Below are 10292 nucleotides of genomic sequence, written 5' to 3' on the forward strand. Positions count from 1 at the left end.
AGACACTTACTGCATAATGATAAAGTCGAATTCACCAGGAAAATGCAACAACTCTAATTTTATATGAGGCTGTGCTAACATAGCCTCAAAATATACAGAGCAAAACTGAAAGAAAAATGTGAATTTATTTTTCTTTGTTTCTGCTGTTTTGTTTATATTGTCTTGCTTAGCATGCCTGTTTTTTTATTATGTGTCAATAATTATACGTGCAAAACGTTTATAGAAATGTATTCTTCCTTTAGATAGGATATATCTTTGCTCCCACCAGGCAGTTGGGATGATGTTAAGCTAAAGTGGCTGGCTCGTCTATGTCTGATTCATCTTATTTCTTCAGCATCTCAACAGTGAGAGGATTCACCACTGGCCCTCTTCACCTTGGGAAGCCCCAGACTGCAATCCATTCCCTTAGTTGAGGCTCCTAGTTTCTCCCTAATCTGTCAGAAATTACTAAATGCTCCCAGGTTAAGCAGTTGTATCTTCCAGTTTATTTCTCTGGGCCTCTAAACAGGCCCAGTAATTCTTACTGTCTTTGTTTCATTCTTTCCTTCCTTCTTTCCCTCTCAACCTCTTTCTTTTCTTCCTCACTTCCTTCCCCCTTGCTCCCTAAAGCAAGTCTCAATAAATTTTGACCAATTTAAGTAACTCAAGGTGTTTCTCCGGTAAAGCGATAACTAGAAAATACTCATATGTTTAAAAAATCAAAGAAAAAATCATGATGGCAATTAGAAACATTATAAAGATGTCATTTCCCTGAAAATTGATCTATAGATTCAAACAATCTCCCCACTTCCAAAATAATAAATAAATAAATAAATAAATAAATAAATAACAGCTTTTTTTTCTTCTGCAGAAACTGATTAGCTAATTCTAATATTCTTATGGTTATACAAAGGGCTAACAACAACCAAGACATTCTTGAAGAAGAAGAGCAAAGTGAGAGGGTTTGCTGTCCTGGATATAAAGACTTTCAAGTCTTTGTACAGAAATGTACATGGTAAAGCTGGAAAAAGATGGTGAAACAGACCAATGAAAATGAAAAAAAAAATGCCCCTATATGGACACTTAATTTATTATGAAGATGATCCTGTGGAGCATTGAGGCACATTTGGTTTTTCCATTAAATGTGCTAAGACATTTTGCATGTCCATATAAACAACAGCAACAATAATTCAACCCCTGTCTAACACCATCATAAAAATTAATTTCTGGGGGATCCCTGGGTGGCTCAGCGGTTTCGCGCCTGCCTTTGGCCCAGGGAGCGATCCTGGAGTCCCAGAATCGAGTCTGCTCGGCATGGAGCCTGCTTCTCCCTCTGCCTGTGTCTCTGCCTCTCTCTCTCTCTCTCTCTCTCTCTGTGTGTGTCTATCATAGATAAATAAAAAAATAAATCTTAAAAAATTAATTTCTGATATAAATTAGATCTAAATATGAAAGATAAAACAACAAACCCTCTAGAGACCATATGGGAGAATACTGTTATGATGCTGGGATAAAGGAAAGACTTCTTAACCAGGACACAAAGAACAGTAACTATCAAGGAAAGCATTCATTAATAAATTAGGCCATATTAAAATTAATATCTGTTTCACCAAAAGACAACATTAAGAGGGTGGAAAGATAAGCCACACAGTATATTTGCGATACATAAAACAGGCCACCTATTTGTATATGAATTATGTGACACTCTATCACAAATCAGTAAGAAAAAACAACCTGATAGAAGTGTGGGATTTGAACAATCACATCATAAAAAAGAATATCCAAATGACAATCATTGATTGACCACTACACATCCACCAGAATGGCTAAAATTGAAAAGACTGAGAATATTAAATATTGATGAGGATATGGAGAAACAGAAATTCATACAGTGCTGCTGGGGTACGGTACTTAGGACCATTGTTTGGCATTATCTACACAAAGTACATTATGACCTATGAGTTCTGCTTCTAAGTTAATACCCACAGAAGATGTGCACCAAAAGGCAGAATAAGAATATTCATCATTCATCATAGCATTACTTACAACCACCTCAAAGTGGAAATAACATAGAAGTCCACCATTAATAAAATGGTAAATAAATTGGGTTCCATTGATACAATGAAGCAGCATAAAAATGTGAACATGCACAACTACAGCCACAAATAATAATATGAATGGAGCTTATGAACCTTGAGCAAAAGAAGTCAGACACAAAAAGAACATATATTATATATGAAGTTAAAAAAATTATAATTTTTAAAGATTAATGCTTAGGTGGTAAAACTAAAAAAAAAGCAACTTCTATAAAAGTAATGATAGTTGTTTTTTTCTTTGAAGAGGAGGAGGAAGAATTGAGAGGGTCGCAAGAGCTACTTCTGGAGTTCTGACAGTGTCTATTTCTTGATTTTACATGGATGTTTGCTTTATAAGAAATCATGGAGCCGACCACTTTTGTTTTGTGCATTCTTTGGTAGGAGAGTTACAGTTCATAATGATAAAAAAGGCATTACACACACACACACACACACACACACACACACACACTTAACACAGTATATGTGTTAAGCATCCAGCCTCATGCCTGGCAGAGAACAGATGTGGAAACAACATGTGATTATTTTTCTTCTTCCCATTCCTTCTTTCTTTCCATGGAGAGAAAAGGGGGGAAAGGAAAATGTGAATTTTCATAAACATCTCATTTTCCAAGTACAAGCACCACCATTTTCTAGCTTTCTCACAACAATCTCATTGCCATGGCAACTGCAATCAAAGGTGAAGCCTGGTGAAGAGGAGGGATGTGGGTGTGACATTTGAACTTGATTACCTCCTGGAACAAGGAAATCCTTGCTAATAACTGAATTGATGGAGCTCTAAACCTAAAGCTCCCATTAATGGATAATATGCCTGTTTTATATTTTATTTTCTTCCCAAAAAAAAAAAAAACAAAGCAAAACCTTTGTTTAAAGGCTTACCTTCCTGCGGGTTGTAGTTAATCCTATAATCACTGGGTGAATATTTATCGAGCCAAACATTCTTTAGTGAATCAGAGAAGCAAGAGGCTGGCAGTAGAGGCGTTGTCTTCTATGCCATCGGGATGGCTGGGGAGGACAAAGACGAGGTTGGGTGGCAGGCACAGTGGGGCTGTGGGCTGCAGGGAGCTGTCACTCCCCTGCTCTTGTTCCGGCAGGCATGCTTAAGCCTGCATCTGCTGGGCTGGGTGTCTACATTCACCCGCCCACTTTCATTCCTCAGCTCTTTACCTATTGCCATTTGACATGTTTAGAACTGGGGAAAGACTAATGACACTTGGGAAAAACACTCCAACTCTATCAGATGAGACATCAAAGACACTCAAAAATCAAGGAGGAGCCAGAGACCATTTTAAAATTACCTTCCCTCAAGCCTCATCCCAACCCCATACACCCCTGCAATCAATTTATCTGAAAAATGCCAGTCTTAGCAAGAGATGAAAGAATGAGATTTTCAGATCCAAAAATGAGAGACAAGTATAAAGGAGAAAACACTGAAATCACAAAGGACCTTGAAAACCTTATTTTTAGCTGATGTTAGAATTCTTCCTTATGACCTCAAAGGAAATTCTACCTATAGCAGAGATTTATTCTGCAAATGGGATCAGACTAGAATTCCTTTTGGACTGGAAGGATGTGGGGGGCAGAGGAAGGGAGTCAGGAGAGAGCATCTAGACCTCACTTTTTTGAACTTGTGGAATAGGCAAGCAGTATTCTGCTGGTTTGGTAGAAGTGGGAATCTCTGAGGGCAAGATTACTTATCATTTAACTCAGTAAATAGTTATGAGGGCCTGGAGCCTACCTGTGCTGAGCTAGGTGCAGGAGTTAGGATGGCCAACCAGAGAGATTGTTTCCCTTACTCCATGGAGTATAAGACAGAAGAGCTCAAAAGCAGTCTCCAAGTGAGTCAGAGATGTCTACTTATACATGGGCATTGCGGGGTGGACAACTTCAAAAAGAGGAAAGACAACCAGAGAATTTGCAGACCAGAACAACCATGAATTCCTCCATTTCTATCCCACAGAAATCTGGCAAGAAGGGTAAGGTGAGAAGAGGAGGGGAAGAAGGCTGTCCCATATGGCTTGTATCCACCTGTATGTGGTCAAGATGGACCAGGGAAAAGGGGAACCCAGAGATATGATTGGAAAGATTGGTCATCTACATAAATACATAAATTGTGCCAGGAACCAGGGAGATTAACTCAAGGCCAGAACAATAGCATCTTGCAAAATAGCAAACAAAACAAAACAAAACAATCAGAGTGACATCACAGATACTTGTCTACCTTCTTCCAGGGAGTCCAGAACTAGAAGGAAGAGCAAATAAAGCATGATTGACAGACACTAGGGTGATCACCCAGAGGTCAGCTAAAAAGGTCACACACACACACTGCCAGTCCGCTCATGAATGGGAAGTTGAAGGTCTGATGTCCCCATCTGTCTGGGGCAGCTAAGAGATCCACCAAGAGATGAGGCATGTCTGTTGGTCTAGTCATGCCATGATTTTCAGAATGGACTAGTGTGGAGGCAGCAGAGAGCTCTGAAAGAGAGGGCTTTCTAGTGTAGATCCAGCAATGCATTCCTCTGCATGACCCTTGGCAGGCTTCTTTCCTCAATGATTTCCTCACTTGCAAAACATCAAAAACACTCATTATAGCAATTCCCACCCCATTACCTTCATCATGCTCACTGCCAAAATTAAAAAGCGTAACATATTCTCTGTAATGTTCCCCTATGACACCATCTCAAATATTTATAAAGCATTTTCCAGCCAAATTAGAGCAGAGAGAATTGGACTTTAACATCCAGGGATGGACGCAGCTGTCTCCTTACGTGAGATAAAGTCATGGCCCCTGCAGAGTTACCGCAGATGGCCCAAGGACACCATGGGTAGAACCCTAGCCAACTTGGAGAGTGGACATCTCTAAGCCCTCAGACCTGAGAAGATGTACTACACAGATGTGTCCTAGTCACAGATTGTCATTTGGTGGGTCACTCTCCAAATAGATAAATCTTTTGACCACCAGACTGCAGGACGTTGAGGACAGAAACTTACCATTCTTCTTCTTTCTTTCTCCCTCAGTGTCTAGAACTGGTGCTCAGTGTTCCTTAAATTCTTGTTGACAGAACAATTTCAAAAGGTATCTGCCTTATGTTTATTGAATGGATCCTGCGTGACAGGACCATGCTACAATAATCACATGTTGTTTTTAAAAGTCCAAGGAACTTCCAGGTAAGTGCTTAGTATTACACACTGTTGTCAACTGCTGTTCAAAAATAGCCCATCAGATCAATATCTCTCCCTAAAATAGCTACTACCTGGAAGTAAGAGAGGAGGGCACTATTCCCTGCCTTCACATGGACCAGGGCCAGTCCAGTTTGTGGCAGGATTGGACCAATCCTTGTCCAAGGGATCCAGGACCTTGTTGCTGAGCTGGACAGGCCAGAAGCAAGTACTGCTACAAGTTTTATGGGCCAGTAGAGTCCCGAATTCCACTCCAAAGACAAAGAAGGGAAATTAGTTTAAGAATTTTACTAGTTTCTTGTGAGTTGAACTATTTTATTTCCTTTTCTTTTTAAGATGTTATTTATTTATTCATGAGAGACACAGAGAGAGGCAGAGACACAGGCAGAGGGAGAAACAGGCTCCCCGCAAGGAATGTGATACGGGACTCCATCCCTGGGCCCTGGGATCATGTCCTGAGCTGAAGGCAGATGCTCAACCGCTGAGCCACCCCAGGCGTTCCAGAGTTGAACTGTTTTCTGATATTCTGACATGGGATTAAGTAGAGACAGCATAGTAGGAGAGACAGGATATTAGGAGAACAGGTAGGGAGAGTCAAGTAAGGCCAACATTTCAGAGTGACTCTGAAACTGTCAAGTACCTTCTCAGGTGGTTGTAAAGGTGAGAATGGCAGTTACAAACTGTTTCTTTAATAAGATAAATGGAACAGAAAACCTGAGTTCTGCTATCTTATCATGCCTACTCTCAAGAAACAAACCTAGAAATGCTCTCTGATGGCCTGTCTGGTTCTTGCCCCACACCCAAGAGTCTAGACCTATAGACCTGAGTAGACCGAAGCAGGTTCATGTAACCATTGTCTGCAAGTATTTTCTAGGAAATCAGGCCCCCAAGGACAAGCTGCTTGTCCTCTGAATATGAATGTCCTGAAAGTTGAGAGGAGGGAAGGCTCTTGCTATGCTGACCCACATATTTCCTGGAAAGCTATTCTCTTGCCTACAGAATACTGGCAGAGTGGTTCTGTGGATATATCCCCTCTGGCCTCCTACTGTGTCTTCCACTGATACCCTAGGGCCAAAGTGGCCACAAAGCTGATGGCCACAGGGATATCCAGTTTTTGCCTTGACTTTTCTCCACCCACACTAATCACCCGCTATAAGATTTCAGACCTGTTCTGGAACAGAATGAATTGTGGCATTGGCACAAGATTGAATCTCTATATCCCAAATGCAAGGAGACAGAAGTTGTGGAGTGGTGGCCAGGGCTCCCTGGGTCACAGTGGCTTTGGAGAGAGCCAAAGCCAAGAGCCCACTGGGGCAGAGTGTGAAGAGTGGCTCCCCTCACCCCCAACCCAGTGGAATTTGATACACCAGGGAAGCCTTCTTCCCACTGGCACAGGGAAGATTAGAAACTGCCCCTCAGAAGTTGCTTCAGAGGATGAGCATCTTACTTATTCTCATCCACAATCCATCTGTAACAAAGGGGACCACACCTCTTCCAAGCTCTTCCCCAGGGCTACTTAGTATGGAAGCAAGACTATCAGTTAAGTAATACAGCAATTCTGTTGAATATTAGAGCTCAGAGGTGCAAAGTCTCAGGGTTGGAAGAGACTGTAGAGGCTATCCATACCCATTGCTCATTGATGTGAGTTACCACAACACCAAGCTAAAGGGCCATCTACTTTTTTCTTTTGATAAAAGAACCATATTTCCCCTTTTCTCTGGGCTATACATTCTTGGTTGTCTTAGTCATTCCTTACAAGAACATGACACCAGATGCAGGTATGTGACCAGTCACTGTCCTGGGCATACCAAGATGAATAAAACAGAATAACCAGGTGGGCAAATAAGCACAGTGTCCTGAGTGCCAAGCACTGCAGGAAGTGGAAAGAAGGGAAAGATCTGCAGCAGCAGGAAGGGCTCTCAGAATTCCTGATGCCTGAGCTGGTGCTTTAGAGGAAGAAGGCAATTTGCCACATGGACAAATGGGAAGGAAGGGCATTCTATGCAGAGGAACTAACACTGATTCATTTATCCCTCCATTCATTCATTCATTCATTCATTCATTTAACCAGGATTTACTGAGCACCTGTTTCGTGGCAAGATCCACCCTAAATAGGAAAATAAGAATGAAACAAGCAACACTGGCTCTGACCTCAGGTTGCTTAAGTCTTTAAGTGGTAACTAAGACATAGTACGGAAAGGCAAGAAAAACACAGGGCGAAAAGAGGTGCTTTGAGAGCCCGCAGGAGGGCACTATATCTATGAACAAAAGTACTAAGTAAGAATCAACTTGGTAAGTTCAGGGAACAGTATGGCCAGAATATTGAGCCCACTGGGAGTGTAGAGGAAAATGCTGCTACAGACACAGAATTAGAATATGGAAAGTCTTGAGTTTCATTTCTTAGGCAATAGGAGAAAAGACCACTGAAGGCTTTAAATAAGTGAGTGATGTGATCCTATTTATTTTGAAAGGAAACCACTGTGGGAGCAGTGTGGAGAACCACTGGGGCACGCAGGACATGAATGCCGGAAAACAGCAGATTCCGGTGGTTTTCATGGATCCTGCTCTTCTCCTTTCTATGCACCCTACTATGTCAATTACCTTCTTTAAACATGATGCCAGATGGAATAAATTACTGTGTGGATTAACCAGCATATAAGATAATTAATTATTGTGGATACCACTCTTCTGTTATTGCTGCCTGGGATGAGAATAGTTTTCCATAACATATCACTATGCTGGTTCACGCAGAACTCATTATCATCATAAAGTGTGAGGTCATTTTCTTATTTACTGTGGCTAACCACTGGTTCCCCCATCTGACATTTATATATCCAGTTCTTGCTACCAAAGCACAGGAATTCCCATTCGTTCCTGTTAAATGCCATTTTGTTTGCTCTACCCACTTACCTAGGCCTGTGGGACCCTCTGGGTTCCTTCAGTAGATTTCTATCCTGCCGAGCTTTGTAACATCTGCAAATGAGGCCGCCATTGCAATAATGCTTTTATTCGAGTCCTTGATAACATTTTGAACAGGCCAAAAGGAGAGAGTAGAATAGGCCAGTTATAAATTTAAACCTGCGTCATAAGCCTTTATTTTGCCATTGTGTTAAAAAAAAATTTTTTTTCCCCAAACACCATGTTGAAATCTGGGCAAACTATGGAACTGTCCAGGGACATTTTATAAATAAAAGAATGTGCTTCATCTGGCAAAACCTATCTTGAATCCTAATCATTATCACTTTCTTTCCAAGAAAGTGATGATCCTTTAAACCAATGGTTCCAATGGTCATCCCTTGGTCTTTATCTTCCTACACCTTTCAGCTGGAGTTGACACAGTCAATCCCATCCTCTTGCTTGAAATCTCATCTTCACTAGCCTCTGGGACCTTATCCTGGTTGTCCTCTGACCTCGCTGGCTATTCCCTTTTAGTCTTCCTGTGCTGCTTCCTCTTTCTCTTCTCCGCATCTCAACATTGGGATCCACTCCAGCTGTCCTTGGACTTCCTCTCTTTTCCCGTTACCTTAGTCCCTTGCTAATTTCAGCATTCTTGGGCACGTACCTCTCCAACATGGGTTCTTCCTTATCTCCAGATTCATGAACCCAACTAGCTGCCGCAGTCTCTTCTTGGGTGCCAAATAAGCATCTCGAATGTAAAATATCCCCCAAGAAGTCCCTCCTCACCTCCCATCCCCTAAGCCAGGGTCCAGAACAGAGCCTGGCACTGATGGGTATATAATTATGTTTGCTGAATAGTCGCATAGTTCGAAATTTTGCATGGCATGGACAGCATTGAGAAAATTCACTTCTTTGATTTTCAAAACTGGGGTATATTTGTTTAGTTTTGTCTTCTAGACTTTTCTCTGATTGCTATGATGCTTGATAGACTATTGGTAGATCAGCCATGTACTAGTAGGAGCAGCAAGAGCAGTAGCTAACAGTTATCAGACATTTCATAGGTGTCAGGCCGAGTACCAAGAATAGATTGAATTTTATTTAAACCCCTCAATAGTCCTATGAGGCAGCTGTTGTTATTTTACCCATTTAACAGGTGGAAAAACTAAGACATAGACTGATTGGGTAATTTCGCCAAGGTCACACAGCCAGCAAGTAACTGAGCCCAGCTTAACAGAGTTTCCTGGGCAGCTGCTTTAGCCTATTTATTTACCATTCATGTTCATTAAGGTGTCCTTTTTAGATCCTTCCTACTCTCCTTCTACCTCAGGAGCAGCAGAGATCTCAGAAGAATTTCATTCTAGAATGCCTCCAGCGGGCATTCCCGTTGGGTTGATTGCACCAGTCATGTTTCCAGGCCATGGTGTGGGATTGTTGCTGGGAAGGACTTTCCAGCAGAGACTGTGTTTCCAGCTCACTTAAGATGAGGAAACTTGTGGTGGGGTTCTGGCCGACAGCATGCAGGCAGAAGTGACGTGTTCCCGATTACAGGGCTCACCCCCCAAATCTTCCTTCCTGCCTCTCCACAGCCCCCCTGCCCCATCTGTGGGTTGGATGTCTCCACTCCAGCTGTCTTTAGAAGCCGCATGTTAAAGGGGCCGTGCCTTTGCTGGCCTGGGTTCCTGGGTGAGCCCTTGAGGGCATAGGAAATAAACTTCTACTGTGGTAGACCACAGAGGTTTGAGAATCCATATACTACAAGAGCTAGGAGCACATAACTAGAACACATCATATGTTCACTTTTCCAGGAGCCTCCTGAAATCTGCTGTCCATAGTCTGGGAAATGCCCTGAGCCCTTACACGATTCCTGTCCTCCACCATCACTAGCTTTACCAGGAGGTGGGTGTGTTCTCTCAATAGTCCCACTGCCACCATCACACATGCCATATGCTCCATCACAGTGACATCCACGTCACGTGCTTCTGCCTACCAGGAGAGAAGACTCGGCAGAATGAAAAGTAGAAGCAGCTCTTTAGACAACTGATTTGGGTGAAGGCCCACCCAGATCCTACTAAGAGAGGGAAGAGTAAGAAGAAAGTGAAAGACTCAGGAAGGAAGCCAGTGTCCTCCCTGTCAGCGAGG

The 10292-nt window shown here is 42.2% G+C and overlaps 1 long non-coding RNA gene across 1 annotated transcript; it reads left to right on the forward strand.

Moving 5' to 3' along the window:
* Nucleotides 1–3635: 3635 nt before the first annotated feature.
* LOC140634752 (uncharacterized) lies at nt 3636–8047 on the forward strand. Its single transcript, XR_012032136.1, has 3 exons — nt 3636–4056; nt 5094–5243; nt 7727–8047. It is a non-coding gene; the product is annotated as an uncharacterized lncRNA (long non-coding RNA).
* Nucleotides 8048–10292: the final 2245 nt, after the last annotated feature.

The sequence above is a fragment of the Canis lupus genome, chromosome 6 (genome assembly GCF_048164855.1).
Source record: "Canis lupus baileyi chromosome 6, mCanLup2.hap1, whole genome shotgun sequence".
NCBI classification, from domain to species: domain Eukaryota; kingdom Metazoa; phylum Chordata; class Mammalia; order Carnivora; family Canidae; genus Canis; species Canis lupus.